The sequence below is a fragment of the Pelodiscus sinensis genome, chromosome 1 (genome assembly GCF_049634645.1).
Source record: "Pelodiscus sinensis isolate JC-2024 chromosome 1, ASM4963464v1, whole genome shotgun sequence".
NCBI classification, from domain to species: Eukaryota; Metazoa; Chordata; order Testudines; family Trionychidae; genus Pelodiscus; species Pelodiscus sinensis.
In genome coordinates this window covers 35,478,202-35,496,345 of record NC_134711.1, presented here as the reverse complement: position 1 = coordinate 35,496,345, position 18,144 = coordinate 35,478,202, and positions in this window count along the sequence as shown.

The window sequence follows — 18,144 nt, the reverse complement described above, 5'->3', positions numbered from 1 at the left end:
GGAGACATCACTGTGAATAAAGACCTTTGTCTGTGTCCTAGCCACTTGGCATGCTGTGTCCGTCTGCTTGCACTGTGTACACTCCCTCCCCAAGGTAGAGCACATGGCTTCTACTCTTGTCACTGTCAGTGAGCATACACCGTTGATGCTGTAGTTATATTTGGAAGCAAGTGTGGCAGACAAGGTCTGGGTTCTCAGACTACTGTCATTGATTTCCTCAGAGATGCAGCCAGGGCTACTGGGAAGTGTACTGTCCCTGCAGCAAGACTCAGTGGCCCAGAGGTCTGGGCTGCCCACTTCTCTACTCCTCCTCCCCCAGCCCTCGGACAAGTAGCCCAGGGAAGTGTGTGGCCGCAGTGGGGGCTTCCCTCAGGGGCAGCAGAGGGACCGAGAGCAGCCCAGGGGCTCCATGGGGGCCGTGCTCACAGGGCTCGCTCGCTGCACTTTTCACAGGAGCAGCTGCTGTGTCACACGGGCAGGAATGGTTGCATACTAGCTGTGTGTGGCAACCTTTGGGATGTGTGGGGTGTGGGCTTGGGGCGTGGCTGCTTCCAGACGGAATCCCCCCTACTTTCCCCGGGCAGGATGTGTGTGAGCAGCAGGGTCCCAGGCGTGCTCTGGAGCTGCCTGCCGCGTCCACATGCCGCACAGTCAGGCTGCACGAGGTTGCACGTGCTGCGTACTGCTGCACAGTGTGCAGCTCGAACTGCCTGAGTGATGCTCCCCAGCCCTCCCTCCGGGCACCCTCCTCCCCCACTCTTGTGAGTGAGAAGTGCAACACTCACTGGAGGAGGATCCATCACTGGCCTCGAACGAGGCCCGGGAGACATCCTGGCTGCTGGGCACTGGCTGCAGATGGAGGGTGATGGGGTGGTCCTCTCTGTCATCCTCCTCCAGGTCAGGCAGCCTGACCACTGGGGTGCGCAGTCTGGTGTCAACCACCGGCAAGGGCCCTTGGACCACCATCTCCCCCAGGATGGCGCACAAGTGGCCATAGTGGGGGCAGGTGTCGGCTCCTGCCCCCTCACCTTCAGTGGCCCTGACATAGCCCAGGCACAGCTCCTTAACCTTGGCCAGGACCTGTTCCAGGCCGGATGTCCCTGGTCGTCCAGCATCCGGGTCATGCAGCTGAAGATGTCCAGATTGTGGTGATGGGACCAGGGGTTGTGGAGGGCTTCCTCTTCTGCCCACAGCTCCAGAAGGGCCTCAGCTTCAGCCCTGGACCAGCATGGGACACACTGCTTGGTGCCCCTCCCTGGCTGCAGGGAGCCCTGGGGTGGCTGCTGAGATGGGGGTGCAAGCTCACGGGGTGGCTATGGGGCAGACATGCCTACAGAGCTGGAATGCAGAGCTATGTGATGGAGCTGCCCTCTGTTGCTGATGCTGCCGTGTGGCATCTGCAGGGTGCCTGGCTGTTTAAGGGGGAGTCCGGCAAACAGGAAGTAATGAGCTATGAGTGCGGGTACGGAGCACCCAAGCGGCCATCTGAGTTTTTTCCTGGGAGGCCAGTTCTTGCACAAAAACTGTTGGCTGCCTGTCCACACTGCCCTCTTGCGTAAGAGCACTTGTGCAAGAAGGCTTCTTTCTCATACAGAGCGTCAGAATTCTCATGCAAGAAGCCCTCAATTCCGATGCTTTACTGTAAATGTACTTTCGCAAGAAGGTGCGTGCAGTGTAGACACTCTGCAAGTTTTTGCACAAGAACAGTCATTCTTGAGCAAGAAGCCTGCAATGTAGACGTAGCCTTGGGGTTTCCCAAGTGTAAAGAGCAGGTGCCGAGGAAAGACATGGGTCAGAGATTGTAATTAAATAGTTGGATCTGTTTGAATTTTGCCTTGCAGAGAGGGCAGAGGCCTAAGGTAGCCTACTCAAGGAAATAGGACTTGTGTATATTTTGTAAATGGGTGGTGGGTGAGCCCCCAGATCAGAGAGGCTAGTGCTCTACCCTGTCCCCCTTCACCTGCTACAGCCAGACTAGTCTCAAGGCCTCCACCTCCTCCCCACTGCCCCAGGCTCTCAGCCCCTATCTGGTCCAAGTTACTGTAGGCCAGTGGCTCAAGACAACCCAAACCAGCTTTGAGACAGATTTGGATTGAGGGTTGGGCCTAGGGTGAAGCATGTGCAGAGCCCCCCTTCAGTTGTTTAGGGAAACAATCACAAAACACAGTGGTAACAAATTTGATGATCAGACAGAAGCTATTGTATATGTTTTGAGATGGTTCATGTGGTTTCAGTCACTAATGCCTGGCTTTAAAAAAATATTTATATTTCAAACAGCTCTGCTGTGCAAGAGACCAGAAAAAAAAGCCCCCAAACCGAAAACCCCACATACTGTAGTTGGATTTTTATTAACATGTGACATCAGACTTTCATTTATATTTTATAGGTCAGTCTCAAAGCTGAGCTTTACACTAACCACATTGTACTTCAAGGAATTGTGGATTTTGTGCAAATGATGTGACCAATTTCAGACTCACAAACTGTGATCTAACAGCAATAATGATCTCTGGAAAGCTGACAGTTGTTGAGGTTGGTCTACTGAAAATTTCATATGCCTTCAGGCTTTGCCATGAGGTAAACCCCTCACGTGAGTTACAATCACTAATGATCACTTCCTTTTCTTCCTGCCTTCTTGGTCAAAGCCACTTCTGATATCAATTTGCATGGTTGTGTGGCAGCTCGCAGATCTATATTTTTTAATGAGATTCAAAAAATGTTCTGCTCTGTGCAAACTTTGAGTTCTAATTATGGATTCAATCCTGCAAATATGTAAACATAGGAATAACTTGTCCAGTGGGAGCAGTCCCATTTCACTGAATGTGAGTACAGTTACCCATATATGAAAGTATTTGGAGGACTGGAGCCTGCATTTCTGCAAATAGACCTCAGGAATGCAAGTTGCTGAGAAACTCCCCTAGCAGGTTATGTCCTCAAAAGAAGATTTTAACATCCTCTCATGTTATATAAATATGTAAGAAGGGAAGACTACTGAAGATTTAAGTTCCCAGCTCAATAAGGTGCTTGAAACTAACTATGTATCATATTTTAAATTTAAAGGCTAGGTTCTTTCCTACACTAGAGCTTTGCTCAGCTTGAATTGGGCACTAGGGAGCTGGCTGCCAGTTACTAGGTCTCGAGACCACATACATTATAAATACTTACAATTGAACATGTGATTGTAGCTGGGGTAGGCATACCTATACTAGCTTTAGCATCAGTGTGATCTGTACCAGCACACCAGGAATGCTGGGTAAATATTCATAATGCTGACTTGCACTGCAGCCTATGACTCTATGTCTACACTGCTATTTTTGCCATGCTTCCATGGGTAAGGCTAGCAAGGGCATGTCTGTGAATTGCAATCACATGTCTGACTGCTGTACAGAAATAGCCTTAGAGGTGCTTTTGGACAACTCTAATTTGCCCACTAGTGTGGGTTCCTTGATAGACCAAGGGTGGATTAGCAGAGTGGAACAGAGCTCCTCCATGCCTTTTTCTATCCCTGACACCCCCTATGGTCGAGGGCAGACCACAGGGCAGCTACCCTATAGCAGGGGAATTCTCTGCTTCTGATTTGAGGATAGTTCCTAGCCACTTTGTACTTATGGGCTGTGTCTAGACTGGCAAGTTTTTCGGAAAAACTTGCCAGCTGTCTACACTGGCCACTTGAATTTCCGCAAGAACACTGACAATCTCATGTAAGAAATCAGTGCTTCTTGCGGAAATACTATACTGCTCCCGTTTGGGCAAAAGTCCTTTTGTGCAAAGCTTTTGCGCAAAAGGGCCAGTGTAGACAGCTCAGATTTGTTTTGTGCAAAAAAGCCCCAATCGTGAAAATGGCGATCGGGGCTTTTTTGTGGAAAAGCACGTCTAGATTGGCACGCAGAAGTGCTTTTGCAGAAAAGTGTCCGTGCCAATCTAGACACTCTTTTCCGCAAATGCTTTTAACAGAAACCTTTTCCATTAAAAGCATTTGTGGAAAATCATGCCAGTCTAGATGTAACCATGTTGTAAGCTGATGGCCAGAGGTTGAAGTTCAGCATGTGCTTGCTTACTTTGCTAAATTAGGGCTTTAGGATCCAATTTGGTCATGCTAGGGGAAAAAGTTGAATCATATGGTCATATAGAGTTAGTTTGCCGGACTAATTTAAAACAGAAGAAAGTTTTTTGATAGGCAAACTGGTGTGACTACAATAAGAAATGGCACATACATTTGCCCAAAACTTAACAAAACCAAATCTATTCTTATTTATTAGTGAGGTCCTCTAGATTTCACAGATGTTAAAGCTAGACGGGACCATTATGATCATCTAGCCTTTTTCTATAACCCAGGTGGAACCAGAAGCAGAGACTCTTGATGAAACCCAGGGAGCTTGCCAATGTGGTGCTCAAGATAAGTTTTCACAGATCAAATTAAACTTCCAAAGCCTTCCCTTGCAGTTGCCACACACAGTCCCAGCACTTACATTTCCCACATATAAGGACCATGAAGTTCTAGCTCTGCCACCAGTCCTGGGAGTTCTGAAGAGGCAATACGCTGGCCCATTTCCCTTTTGCACTACCCTGAAGAGATGAGAAGGTGAAGTTCCCAGTGGTGGTACAGGCAGTGCTGTAAAAAGATGTAGTAGCTTCCACAGCCCTTCTACTTCTGCTTCTGCACCTTTGTGCAGGCAAAAAAACCAGAGCCTTCAGCAGCTGCATAGCAGGTGCATAGCCCCTCCTCAAAATAGCCCCAAGCTACAGTACAAACCACAGATACAAAGCAATTTTTATTCATTTTCTTAAAGTTTCATGTTTTTAGAGGATTCAGAGCCTGTGAAAAGGTCCAGCCTTTGGTTTCCCATAACACACACGGACCTCGGGAAAGCAAGAGTTTCTCATAAACATAGTGAAGGACCGTCTTGAAGGGTGAGAACATAATTCAGCCAATGTATTTGTTCAGTCTTTGGTATCTCTGCTCATCCTCCTCAAAAGGATGCCCTTTAGTGCTGATCCTTGTTGTAGTGCTTTTGTAATAAGGACATCTTTCCACTAGGAATTGAATTATGGACACCCGTTCATTCCTCAGAAGCCAGCAGATACCACTGTCAGCATCATCCCCCAGAAAATATTCTTGTGGCATTTTTGAATGAGTATTTCACTTTATCACATATCTACCTTATTTTATTTTGGTGTCTAGGTTTGCTCACTGTTGTCTGTAAGCACAAAGGGCCTGATCCAAGTCCAGTGAGGTCAGTACAGTGGTTACAGTGCACTTTAGTGTGTGTTGGTTTAGGCCCAGAAGAGTCAGCTAAGTAGGACAGCTAATTACAAATCACCCCCACCTAACCATTCAATATAGGATGAAAAAGGTGATTTTCACATTGCTTTTTATGAGGCTATGTGAATGCTCTTGAGAGAAATTTTCACTTTATTCTAAAATCTCAATTATTTTTCAGGAAACGTAAGTTTAAAAAAACACTAACATCCCTGCTTTGAGAATCTATTGTTTTGTTTTATTTTTATTAAATTCAAAAGGCACCTAAAATGCATGTACTACACTGTAGCAAATATTTATCTTGCTTCTTTTAACTGTAGCAAGCTGGGTCCTTGAGAAAATCTCAAGAACAGTCTTGACCTGCTTGTGAAACAGCATTTCTGTCAGTATGACGCAAATCTTAGCCTCTTTCTCAGCATTTGTAAAGCTGTTGACTCATGCTCCTGACTCTCTTCAGACGTGTTCATCACATGCTCAGCAGCCGCATGTTCCCAAAAAGAGGTCAAGGTAGAATGCAAACTAATTCCTCAGTTCAGAAGCACTGAGATCCAGATGTTTGCAGCTCTGTAGCCTCCAAGGAGCAGTTTGCATGTTGGAACAGCTCTGGTTTCCCCAAACTGCTGACCTGTTACATTTTCATTCTATTTATGTGAAGTCACTATTAAAATTAATTATTTTGTTCCTTGGAGATAATGCCATCACTTTAATGTAATTTCAAGAAATCTTCAAGGGAGTGCACATATACATCGTTAAAGCATTTCTACCATTAAAACTTGGCTTCAAAATGCAAGAATGTCAACATACAACTGATATGAAGAGGAAAATAATAAATAAATGCTGAGTTCAAGCTGCCTTTTTGGCTCAGAGGTGGTGCCTTTTGCCAACATATATCACAACGGACAAATCAGTAACTTGGCTAAATCATTTGTCTTTCTTGAGAAGACTAGAGAAACCTGCTAACATGCAAAGTGCCTCCTTTACTCTCATTTTTTTGCCAAAAGTTAGCAGAATTCCCTTTTCTAATCTCAGGCTCGCTTCACTTTATTTTATGTTCACGGTGGAGAGATATCATGATTAACCTCTGTAAACTGCTAGGCAGTGGGGTTGAGGGAGCTCACCTATTTAGTTCTTGCACAATTTTATTAAGAGTAAGTCATGCTGGGAACTTCCCCAACTTTTATAGACATCTTTTTCATTGTTACTATTTTTCAGTTCAATGGGTGCACCTTGGTGAAACTCAAGGTCTTGCCCATATCCTACAGAGGGAAGCACTATAACTCATGAATTGAGTTCAGTTCCTGTGTTCACTACTTCAGAAGAGGAAGTACTTTTCACTTGTCATTTTTTCAGGACTGGTGAAGTCAGGGCAGGGCAGAGCTGGGTGAGAGTGACTACTTGGACAGAGAATTAAATCAGGAATGGGTCAGAGTAGTCCTTTCTGCCTCACTCGGAAGGCAATAAAGATGCCTGCCCAGTATAGCCACTGAGCCCCCTTAGCACTACTATTACTGACAATACATATTTCACACATTGTACGGGGATTCAGTGTTCCTGTACTAGGAAATTTCTAGCAACTCTGCAATTACTTGCACAGGTGTTTTCCCCTCTAAATTTTGTATCCTTCAGGAGAAAGAACATGAATTCCAAGTATTCACAATTTTGCAGGCAATAACACACAGCTATAATAATTTGCAGTGATTACTGTGAATTGTGGATACTGCCACACCAAGAAAGTTATGTGTGGACTGGCTGCCTAGGGCATAAAGGAGACAAAGGATGTAAAAGCCATGGAGCCAACACACATATCGGGAATAAGGCCAACAGAGGTTTTTGCTGCAGGGATACTCACAGCTCAGAAGAAATTTAATGGATAAGAGTAATGTCACAATGGGCATCACTTCAGAGAAGCTAAACTCGTGAAACTATGCAGATGAGACAATTATGGGAACTTTAAACATGCAGATAACCATAGACCCAGCAATTCTGCAAAAACAGTTGTGCAATACTCACATCAGCAAGCATTTGTTCACATGAGTAATTCCATTGGTTTTAACAGGACTATTAAGTCGCTTGGTGCCATATACAGTGTATGTAATTTCAAGCATTTGCTTAAGCAGCTTGCAGTGCAGAGACCTAAGTACAGTATATACATAAGCACTCATCAGTATGGGTAAGGGTTATGCAATCTTTCCTAGTATATTTTTAAACAGGACTTTTGAGTTCCTAAAATGATCTGACTGATATTTTTATTCAATGACAGAAATCACTCCTTACACTCTCTTTACAAATAGACTGTCACTCCATTTTAAAGAAAGCCTTCTTAAATGGATTCCAATCCAAATCTACCAGAAATTAATATAAACAGGACTATTCATTTTAGCTAACCAGTCAAAATTAAAATCAAAACTTATCAGTGCAACATTTCCAATTGTGAATGGCATTTTTCTTATTGAGTTTATAAGAACCTAATCAAAGCATTACTTACAGTTCAACACTTAAACTGATTATATTCTGGATGCTTAAATCTAGATCTACCTGTCAACTTGTTTAACAAAAATGTTTTGCCCATATAGCTTCACTGTTTGTCCCGGTGGTTCCGCGGATCACCTCAAACTCATCATTGTCATTTCACTTCATACCACCTTCAGAAGCAATTTCAACAAGGAGGATTGCATTATACATATGAGTTGGATGTGGGACAATTAAACTCATCCCGGAAAAAACAACGATTTGATTAACCTGCAGTAGCAGGTGGCAAACTATATTGGAGCCTGCAGGGGGAAGGAGAGTTCAAAAGGCAATGTCAGAGTACTGTGTGGTCTATGAGGGTATGTCTACACTACAGCGCTAATTCGAACTAACTTAGTTAATTCAAACTAAGCTAATTCGAACTAACGCATCTAGAACTAAAAACTAGTTCAAATTAGCGTTTTGCTAATTCGAACTAGCGCATCCACACTGATTGGACGCAGGGGCGCATTTAAGGGCGGCTGAAACCGGTTCTGGCAGGGCATCAGGTCAGTAGTTGCTTTGTGTGGCTGCTGTCTGAGGCTATCTGAAGCTCGTGCTTAAAGGGACCCCCCCGGACAGCCGGTTCTCAGCTTTTCCTGCTTGCTTGCCAACCTCGCCGAGGGACAGCAAAGCGTGGATCTCTGCGCCCGTGTGTGTCCGTGCTTCCCTTCGGGGACACCGCCGCAGGTGGCAACATGGAGCCACAGCTCGCCCTGCACCTTCTGGTGCACTTTCTGGACTTGCTGCTGCAAGCCTGCCACCAATGGCTCGAGGCTGCCTGGCACCTCCTGGTGCACGTCAGCCCCCTGCCTCTCCACCTGGCCGCCCTGGGGGCCGTGGAGGAGCTGCGGCGGCGCCTCGGCACCGGCGTGCCCTGCCACATCTGGCGTCTGGACACCAGCAGCGACTGGTGGGACCGCATCGTCCTGGAGCGTTGGGAAGACCGACAGTGGACCCAGAACTTCAGGATGAGGAGGGACACCTTCCTGGACCTCTGCGAGTGGCTCGCCCCTGCTCTGAGCAGAAGGAACACTCGCATGAGGCCCGCCATCCCCCTCCAGAAGTGGGTGGCCATCGCCCTCTGGAAGCTCTCCACGCCGGACAGCTACCGATCCGTCGGGAACCAGTTCGGCGTGGGGAGATCCACCGTCAGAGCGGTGCTCATGCAGGTATGGCACTCGTCGGCCACTGCACCGGGGGGAAAAGGGGACTGCAAGGAGGGGATGGGCCGCCCCAGGGACAAAGGGGGGGAGGGAGGAGGCGAAAGCGTCCCGCACCAGAGGGGTCGGTCTGTCCCGGCCGTACTACACGCCGCCAGGGGGGTTGCTTCCGGGAGTGGGGCGCGGGGCACTGCCAAGGCACGAATACTCCCAGCCACTTAGGCGCCCCACTGATTGGCGCTTTGCTGTGTCTCTCTCCGCAGGTGGTCAAGGCCATCAACCAGGTGCTGCTCCGCAGGGTGGTCCGCCTCACCGACCCGGACACTGTCATCCGGGGATTCGGCGCCCTCGGCTTCCCCAACTGCGGGGGGGGCCATCGACGGGATGCACATCCCTATCCGTGCCCCGGAACACCAGGCCTCCCAGTACGTCAACCGCAAGGGGTACTTCTCCGTGATCCTGCAGGCCGTGTGTGACCACCGGGGACAGTTCACGGACATTAATGTGGGCTGGTCCGGCAAAGCACACGACACCCGGGTGTACCGCAACTCCTCCGTGTGCCAGCGGCTGCAGAACAGGACCTTCTTCCCCGACCGCCACATCAGGGTCGGGGACGTGGACATGCCCGTGTGCCTGGTGGGGGATGCCGCCTACCCACTGCAGCCGTGGCTCATGAAGCCCTACACGGGGCACCTCAATCCCTCCCGCCAGGCCTTCAATGCCAGGCTGACCAGGGCCCGCATCATGGTGGAGGGGGCCTTCGGGCAACTGAAAGCCCACTTTCGATGCCTCCTCACCCGTCTGGACCTGGCCGAGCACAACATCCCTCCCGTGGTGGCAGCATGTTGTGTGCTCCACAATTTGTGTGAGCGGAAGTGGGAGGCTTTCCTGCCAGCCTGGATGGCTGAGGCTGACCGCATGACTGGCCACTACGGTCAGCTCTGCACCGTCGCCATCCGGGAAGCCCAGCGGGGGGCGGTCCGGATCCGGGAAGTCCTGCGGGAGAGCTTTCTGGTAGAGGAGGAGGACTGACCTCTCGCTGCATGCCTTCTTCCACCCTACCCCCTTCCACTTTCCCCTCCCTACCTACTGTAAAATAAAGACACCTGTTTTTCAAACAAAAACGTCTTTTTATTTAACATAACTGGAGTGGGGGTAGGGAGGAAGGAGGGTGGAAGAGGGGAGGGGGAAACCTGGGACGAGGGAGCTGGAAGGGAAGGGGAGGGAAGGGAGGTAGGGAAAGGAAAGTTCAGGGGTGGGGGTCCGGCTGCCTCTCCTGTCTCGCAACACTGCGGGTCCGGGGGCGTTGGTGGGGAATGGTTGTGGAAGGTGGGGCAGGAGGGACGGGGGTGTGTGGAGGAAGCAGGAGCGGGAGCAGGAGCGGGAGCAGGGAGATCAGGAGAGGGAGCAGGGGGAGGAAGAGGGGGAGCAGGGGGAGCAGGGGTAGCAGGAGGAATTGGGAAGCGGTCGAGCAGGCTCTGGAGATGGCCTCTCAGGGCACGGCCCTGCTCCTCCAGTGCCTCCAAGCTCCTCCGGTGCAGCCTCAGGTCCTCCTGGACCCAGTGGTCCTGGATACGGAGCTGTTGCTCCAGGAACCCGAGGTGCCGCCTCTGGTACTCCTCCTGGTTCCTGGCTCTCGTGCTGGCCCGGGCGCGGATGGCTGCTGCAGGCGGGGTGGTGTGCCCTGCAGTCCCAGGTGCTGCGGCTGTGGTGAAACAAAAACAACGGTCAATTACCCCAGGGGCCCAGGTGTGTGAAACCTAGCTCCCCTCTGCAAGGCCAGGGCCCCTGCAGGATCCCCAGCTGCTGCTCCATGGTGGGCAAGGCCCAGGCGCACGGTCCCTGGGCTCCCTCTCACCCCATCCCCTCATACACATAAGGGGAGCACGATGGTACTCACAGGTGGATACCTCCCCGGCCTCGGATGACACAGGCGACCGGCTCTGTGGGGTGCCTCGGGGGTCCCGGGTCCTGGGTGGGCTGCGGGCAGGCTCCTGGCTCTCGGAGCCCTCCTCCTCCTCCTCCTACTCCGTCTCTGGGAGTGGTCCCTCTGCCCCGGGGTCTATCACGTCCCGGGGGGCAGGGACGGCATGAGCCCCCAGGAGGTGGTCCAGGGCGTGGAAGTGGGGGCAGGCCTCCGGGTCGGCCCCTGGCAGGCAGGCCCAGGAGTAGGACTGCCGCAGGTCCTTGATTTTCCAGTGCACCTGCTCCCGGCTGTGCTGGTGGCCCCTGGCAGCCAGGCTGGCAGCCATGCGGCCGTAGACTGCCACGTTCCTGTGGCTAGTGCGGAGATTGTGGACATTGGAGGCTTCCCCCCAAACCTCGATGAGGTCCACGATCTCCGCACTAGACCACGCGGGCGCCCGCCTCTTGTGGCCTCAGGCAGGCTCCTGGGAGCCGCCAGGCTGGTCCCAGGAAGAGGGGGAGGGCTGGGTGTCATCAGGTGGCTGGCTCATGGGGTGTCAGCTGCTGGGTGTGCTGGCATGGGTGCTGGCAGCCTTGCAACTGGCACAAACTGTGTAGCCAGCCCGTGGCCCTTTAAGGGCTCCAGGGCCGGGAGGGGGGCAGTAGAGTTTCCCTGGTGTTGGCCAGAGTGGCCACCAGGGCAAGCTGGGAAGCATTAGCCTCCCACTAGTTTGAATTAAGGGTCTACACAGCTAGCTAGTTCGAACTAGGCTTAATCCTCGTAAAATGAGGTTTACCTAGTTCGAACTAAGCGCTCCATTAGTTCGAATTAAATTCTAACTAACGGAGCGCTAGTGTAGCGCCTATGAAAGTTAGTTCGAACTAACGTCCGTTAGTTCGAACTAACTTTGTGGTGTAGACATACCCTGAGGTAGTACAAAAAATACAAATCCACAAGGAACTATACTCAAATATCATCACCTGTATTTTAGATATAGAGGTGGTAGGTGCCTTATAAATAGCTAAATTAGTCCTTTTGATTCTTTCTATTGCAAGTACTGCAAGTAAAAACTGTGCAACATCATTTTCATTCTCTTATGCAACAGCTGACAATTTTACAATTGAGGTTTGACAGCTTTACTTTGAACTCCCATTTCACTGCCACATGTAAGACGCGGGCAGTTATTCCGGGCTAGTCAATTTCCAAAATGGTGACCGCCCGGGAACATGCTAATGAAGTGCGGGATATTTAAATCCCGCACTTCATTTGCAATTTCGGTCACCCTCATTAGCCTCCCTAGTTCGAACTAGGGGGCTAGTGTAGATATACTCTTACAGAAAAGAACAACAAATGGTCTGGTAGCACTTTAAAGACTAACAAAACATGTAAGTGGTATCATGAGCTTTCATGGACACAGTCCACTTCTTCAGATGACCAGAGTTATGAGTTTATCTCCCCCCTCCTCTTCCCCTCTCCTATTTACTTTGGGTGTACACATCCTAAACTCCAGTCATCTGAAGAAGTGGGCTTTTTAACATTTTCACCAGAAGCAAGATTTTTCCCCCTCACAAATCTGTAACAGAATGTAAGAATCTAGAGCTCATTTCAGCAAAACTTGAACTGAATTCAGTTAGCTAAAGAAAGGTTCTATTAAAGCAAATGCAAAAAGTGAAGATGCGTATCTTACTGTAACTTGAATTCTCCAAGACATATGGTCCCTTTCTGTATTCCGTTGGTGGTATACACACATGCGCTTCAGACCAGACACATGCGCTTACAAACACAAGATGCGTATGCTCTTGCCCCTATTTGGGCAGGCTAGCTGGCTACTCTAGCCCTTCTGACCTCCTCTCTTGCTGGAACCTCGAACTCTGTCTCCTTAAAGAACTACACTGTCTCCTTAAAGAACTTCCTATATCTACTCGGGACCAAATCCACACAGAAACACCTTCTGAACCCTGACCAGGATTGTTCTATCTGCTTCCCAAAATCCATAAACCTGGACACCCCGGATGTCCCATCATCTCAGGTATCGGCATACTCACTAATGGATTATCCAGCTATGTAGACTCTCTTCTCAAACCCTATGCAACCAACACTCCCAGCTATCTCCGAGATACTACTGACTTCCTAAGAAAACTACATAACTTCAATCACCTCCCTGATGACACCATCCTTGCTACCATGGATGTAGAAGCTTTCTACACCAACATCACACATGAAGATGGATTACAAGCAATTAGAAACACTATCTCAGAGGATACCACTGCCAATCTGGTAGCAGACCTATGCAACTTTGTTCTCACCCACAATTATTTCCAATTTGGGGACAACTTATACCTCCAGATCAGTGGGTACCCACAGTATGCTAACATCTTTATGGCTGACTTAGAACAACGTTTCCTCAGATCCCGTCCCTTTTTACCCCTTCTCTACTTACACTACATAGATGACATCTTTATGATCTGGACCCATGGCCAAGAAACACTGGATGTATTCTACAGAGACTTTAACAACCTACACTCCACCATCAATCTCAGCCTGGACCATTCTACATGAGAGATCAATTTCCTGGACACTACAGTACAAATCACCAATGGTAAATTAGATATCACTCTCTACAGAAAACCCACTGACTCATACAGTTACCTACATGCCTCCAGCTCCCATCCAGAACGCACCATAAGATCCATTGTCTATAGCCAAGCCCTTAGATACAACCACATCTGCTCTAATCCCACTGACAGAAACCAGAAACTTCAGGATCTCTACCAAGCATTTATAAATCTCAATTACCCACCCGAAGAAATAAAAAAGCAAATTGAAAGAGCCAGACGAATAACCAGAAACTACTTCAAGACAGACTCAAGAAAACCAACAATAGAACACAACTTGTCATCACCTATAGCCTCCAACTTAAACCCGTCCAACACATTATCAATAAACTACAACCTATACTGGAACAGGATACTACACTCCGAGAGGCTCTGGGGGACAGACCCATAGTCTCCTATAGACAACCACCTAACCTCAGGATGATTCTTATCAACAACCACAGGACATACCACACTAATACCAACCCTGGAACTTTCCCTTGCAACAAACCCCGTTGCCAGCTTTGTCCACATATTTACTCTGATGACACCTAGGACATTGGACCTAACCATTTCAGTTACAAGATCAAGAACACATATTCCTGCTCATCCAGAAATATAATTTATGCCATTATGTGCCAACAGTGTCCGTCTGCTATGTATATTGGACAAACTTCTCAGACACTTCACCAAAGAATCAATGCACACAAAACAGACAGACAGTTTCACAAAGAAAAAACAGTTTCTTATCATTTCAACCAGACTGGGCATTGTCTTAACGACCTCACTCCATGTATCCTGCTTCAAAGAGACTTTAACACAAGACTACAAGAGGAAGCCTCTGAATTGTCATTCATGCTTAAATTTGACACTTTACGAATGGGCCTCAACAAAGATGCTAATTATCTTACCCGTTACAAAGATAGCTTCCCCAATTATCACCCCTAATATCATTATCTCAGACACTAACCTTCCCCCACCCCAGTTCCCCTCTGTTCTAAAATCTGATTTGTCAATTTTATGTGTTCACTTTTTTTTATTGTAACCCTTTCGTATATATGGTTGTGCCAATTTTCTTCCACAATTTGATCTGAGAAAGTGGATCTGGCCCACAAAAGCTCATCACCTAATAAACCATCTTGTTAGTCTTTAATGTACTGCATAGTTCTGTCTTTTGTTTCAGCCAGACCAGACTAACATGGCTACATCTCTATTACTATTGCGCTCAAAGTAATCATTCAGGAGTACTAAATTCAACCCCAAATGAGCACAAATATATAATTGCTTTGCTTATTTTTAATTATTAATAAACAGCAGAAGCCATATGAAAGTTAAATATATTAGAAAATACACCAATAAACTAAAATGGGCCAAATAATAATTTTATAGAGAAAGAATGCTTTCCCCCGGTCCCCTTTCCCTCCAACTCTCTGTCACTGGATCAATGCCTGCAGCATTCACTATGCCTTACTACTTCTGATACTCTGATTTGCAACCCACGCTAAGTGCATTATCCGTTGAAGTGGGTTTGCTTGCCAGGTGAGCAGTTTTATCAAGCTCTCTCGGCTCCATTGTACAGGTTCTTACATGTTCCAGAGTTACAGAGACGCACCCAACATATCTGCAATGTTCCCGTCACTGGTCACGTTGACACTGGCTTCGTCCCAAATCAAATGTGAATGTCTTTTTTAAAAAAACAAAACACCCTCTATTAAACAGATTAGTCTGTAGTGTAATAGAGAGAAGAAAATAGCTAAAAAATATGTGTAATGTATTTTACTCCAATCTGAACTATTCAGGGTGCCCAAAGCCTTTAAAAGCTAAAGGTAGAGAGTGGGAGAGATGTCAGAAATGATTGTAAACACCATGTTTTCCCATCTAACATTTTAAAACAAATAAAGACAGATGGTTACGATCCTTGATCCTGATAAAATATATCTCTGTTACTCACCAGTCTTCTTTAAGATCCCAATTCAACAGACCCCCATTATGCGCGCTAATAACTTTAAGCACATAATCAGTCTCATTGATTTAAACATAACTATTCATGTACTTACAGTTGGGCAATTGTTTAAATAACTTTCAAAATTGGGCCTTTAAACTGGACACTTCCAATACCTTGTGTAGGGTTTTACCCTCCATCTTTTGTGCTATCTTATAAATCTAACCCTAACATTTATTTTTCTCATGGCCTTGTCTTTTTCCATATGACAAATACTGATTTCTTTCCCATTGTGTACTTTTAGGGAGCACAAGCCAACCTGGCTGTACCTTGTTTATATTTAGCATCATCCACGGGGTCAGAATGCTCTTAAAACAGAGCTTGTTAGTTGACTTATGTTCTCTTATATTGGCAGAATAAAAGTATTATGAATGGCTATCATTTTTATGAGTTCCTCAGTAACAGATGCACGGGCTAGAAAAGAGAGTAATAGTAATGTTCAGCCCTACACTGTTGAGAAAAAGTTACTCTGCAGAAAATGGCATTAAACAGTTCATGTTTATTGTCTCTAAATGATTTCCAGATGATTTTGCTCAGTATACAAAGAGGATTTTTTTTTCTAACCACCAAACCAGCAAACACAATGTGGGAGAGTTGAGCAGTGGTTATATAACTAATTACATAACTAATTAAAAGAAAATTAATGTTAATCAGAATAATCAAGTTGTAAACTCGCTAGCCTGCCCAGCTGCATCATCTTATCAATGTTACTCTCATAGGGTATGTCTACACTACAAAGTTAGTTCGAACTAACGGACGTTAGTTCAAACTAACTTTGATAGGCGCTACACTAGCGCTCCGTTAGTTCAAACTTAATTCAAACTAACGGAGCGCTTAGTTCGAACTAGGTAAACCTCATTTTACGAGGATTAAGCCTAGTTCGAACTAGCTAGTTCGAATTAAGGGCTGTGTAGACCCTTAATTCGAACTAGTGGGAGGCTAATGCTTCCCAGGTTTCCCTGGTGGCCACTCTGGCCAACACCAGGGAAACTCTACTGCCCCCCTCCCGGCCCCGGAGCCCTTAAAGGGCCACGGGCTGGCTACACAATTTGTGCCAGTTGCAAGGCTGCCAGCACCCGTGCGAGCAGACCCTGCACCTGCCACACCATGAGCCAGCCACCCGAGGACACCCAGCCCTCCCCCTCTTCCTGGGACCAGTCTGGCGGCTCCCAGGAGCCTGCCCGGGGGCGCAAAAGGCGGGTGCCCGCTTGGTCAAGTGCGGAGATCGTGGACCTCATCGAGGTTTGGGGGGAAGCCTCCAATGTCCATGGTCTCCACACCAGCCGCAGGAACATGGCCGTCTACAGCCGCATGGCTGCCAGCCTGGCCTCCAGGGGCCACCAGCGCAGCCGGGAGCAGGTGCACTGCAAAATCAAAGACCTGCGGCAGTCCTACTTCCGGGCCTTCCTGCCAGGGGCCGACCCGGAGGTCTGCCCCCACTTCCACGCCCTGGACCGCCTCCTGGGGGCTCATGCCATCCCTGCCCCCCGGGATGTGATAGACCCCGGAGCAGAGGGCCCACTCCAGGAGATGGAGGAGGAGGAGGAGGGCTCTGAGAGCCAGGAGCCTGCCGCCAGCCTGCCCAGGACCCAGGACCCCCGAGGCACCCCACAGAGCCGCTCGCCTGTGTCGTCCAAGGCCGGGGAGGCATCCACATGTGAGTACCATCGTGGTCCCCTTATGTGTACGGGGGGCTGGGGCGAGAGGGAGCCCAGGGACCGTGCGCGTGGGCCTTGCACACCAAGGAGCAGCAGCTGGGGATCCTGCAGGGGCCCTGGCCTTGCAGAGGGGAGCTGGGTTTCACAAACCTGGGCCCCTGGGGTAATTGACCGCTGGTCTAGTTGCACCACAGCTGCAGCACCTGGGCCTGCAGGGCGCACCACCCCGCCTGCAGCAGCTGCCCGTGCCCGGGCAAGCAGGAGAGCCAGAAATGAGGAGGACTACCAAAGGCGGCACCTCCGGTTCATGGATCACAAGCTCCGCACCCAGGACCACTGGGTCTAGGAGAAACTGAGGCTGCACCGGAGGAGTCTGGTGGCCCTGGAGGAGCAAGGCCGTGCCCTACGAGGCCACCTCCAGAGCCTGCTCGACCGCTTCCCATTTCCTCCTCCTGCTGCTTCCCCTGCTCCCCCTGCTCCTCGTGCTCCCCCTGCTCCTCCTGCTCCCCCTACTCCCGCTCCTGCTTCCACTCCTGCTTCCTCTCCTGCTTCCTCCACACCCCCCGTCTCTCCTGCCCCCCCCCCAACCATTTCCCACCTACGCCCCCGGACCCGCATTGTGGCGAGACGGGAGAGGCAGCCGGACTCCCACCCCTAAACTTTCCATACCCCTCCTCCCTTCCCTCCCCTTCCAGCTCCCACGTACCAGGTTTTCCCCTCCCCTCTCCCAATCTCACCCCTTCCTTTCCCCACCCCAGTTACGTGAAATAAACAGACGTTTTTGTTTGAAAAACAGGTGTCTTTATTTTACAGTAGGTAGGGAGGGGAAAGGGGAAAGGGGTAGGCTGGAAGAAGGCTCCAGTGGGGCATGCAGGGAGAGGTCAGTCCTCCTCCTCCACCAGGAAGCTCTCCCGCAGGGCTTCCCGGATCCGGACGGCCCCCCGCTGGGCTTCCCGGATGGCAGCGGTGCAGGGCTGACCGTAGTGTCCAGCCATGCGGTCAGCCTCAGCTATCCAGTCTGGCAGGAAAGCCTCCCCCTTTCACTCACACAAATTG